This window comes from Saccoglossus kowalevskii, unplaced genomic scaffold (assembly GCF_978046115.1).
Source record: "Saccoglossus kowalevskii unplaced genomic scaffold, keSacKowa6.1 SCAFFOLD_60, whole genome shotgun sequence".
NCBI classification, from domain to species: Eukaryota; Metazoa; Hemichordata; class Enteropneusta; family Harrimaniidae; genus Saccoglossus; species Saccoglossus kowalevskii.
The window spans coordinates 353,851-355,535 of record NW_028188625.1 but is presented as its reverse complement, the minus strand read 5'-3'; positions in this window follow the sequence as shown (position 1 = coordinate 355,535).

Sequence of the window (1,685 nt, the reverse complement as noted above, 5' to 3'; positions counted from 1 at the left end):
GTGGCAAAGTCGTGGCAAAGTACTGAAAAGTGTGGCAAAGTACAGACAAGTTGTGGCAAAGTGCTGAAAAGTAGTGGCAAACTACTGAAAAGCAGTGGCAAAGTGCTGAAAAGTTGTGACAAAGTAGTGGCAAAGCACTGAAATGTGTGGCAAAGTACAGCAAAGTTGTGGCAAAGTGCTGAAAAGTAGTGGCAAAGTACTGAAAAGCAGTGGCAAAGTGCTGAAAAGTGTGGCAAAGTACTAAAAACGTTGTGTCAAAGTAGTGGCAAAGCACTGACATGTGTGGAAAAGTAATGAAAAGTTGTGGCAAAGTGCTGAAAAGTAGTGGCAAAGTACTGAAAAGTAGTGGCAAAGTGCTGAAAAGTAGTGGCAAAGTACTGAAAAGTGGGGCAAAGTGCTGAAAAGTAGTGGCAAAGTACTGAAAAGTTGTGGCAAAGTGCTGAAAAGTAGTGGCAAACTACTGAAAAGCAGTGGCAAATTGCTGAAAAATGTGGCAAAGTACTGAAAAGTTGTGGCAAAGTCGTGGCAAAGTACTGAAAAATGTGGCAAAGTACAGAAAAGTTGTGGCAAAGTGCTGAAAAATAGTGGCAAAGTACTGAAAAGTAGTGGCAAAGTGCTGAAAAGTGTGGCAAAGTACTGACAAGTTGTGGCAAAGTAGTGGCAAAGCACTGAAAAGTAAGGCAAAGTAATGAAAAGTAGTGGCAAAGTGCTGAAAAGTAGTGGCAAAGCACTGAAAAGCAGTGGCAAAGTGCTGAAAAGTGTGGCAAAGTATTGAAAAGTTGTGGCAAAGTGCTGAAAAGTAGTGGCAAAGTACTGAAAAGTAGTGGCAAAGTGCTGAAAAGTGTAACAAAGTACTGACAAGTTATGGCAAAGTAGTGGCAAAGCACTGAAAAACGTACAAAGTACAGAAAAGTTGTGGCAAAGTGCTGAAAAGTAGTGGCAAACTACTGAAAAGCAGTGGCAAAGTGCTGAAAAGTTGTGGCAAAGTAGTGGCAAAGCACTGAAATGTGTGGCAAAGTACAGCAAAGTTGTGGCAAAGTGCTGAAAAGTAGTGGCAAAGTACTGAAAATCAGTGGCAAAGTGCTGAAAAGTGTGGCAAAGTACTAAACACGTTGTGTCAAAGTAGTGGCAAAGCACTGACATGTGTGGAAAAGTAATGACAAGTTGTGGCAAAGTGCTGAAAAGTAGTGGCAAAGTGCTGAAAAGTGTGGCAAAGTACTGAAAAGTTGTTGCAAAGTAGTGGCAAAGTACTGAAAAATGTGGCAAAGTACAGAAAAGTTGTGGCAAAGTGCTGAAAAATAGTGGCAAAGTACTGAAAAGTAGTGGCAAAGCACTGAAAAGCAGTGGCAAAGTGCTGAAAAGTGTGGCAAAGTACTGAAAAGTTGTGGCAAAGTGCTGAAAAGTAGTGGCAAATTACTGAAAAGTTGTGGCAAAGTGCTGAAAAGTGTAACAAAGTACTGACAAGTTATGGCAAAGTAGTGGCAAAGCACTGAAAAACGTACAAAGTACAGAAAAGTTGTGGCAAAGTGCTGAAAAGTAGTGGCAAACTACTGAAAAGCAGTGGCAAAGTGATGAAAAGTTGTGGCAAAGTAGTGGCAAAGCACTGAAATGTGTGGCAAAGTACAGCAAAGTTGTGGCAAAGTGCTGAAAAGTAGTGGCAAAGTACTGAAAATCAGTGGCAAAGT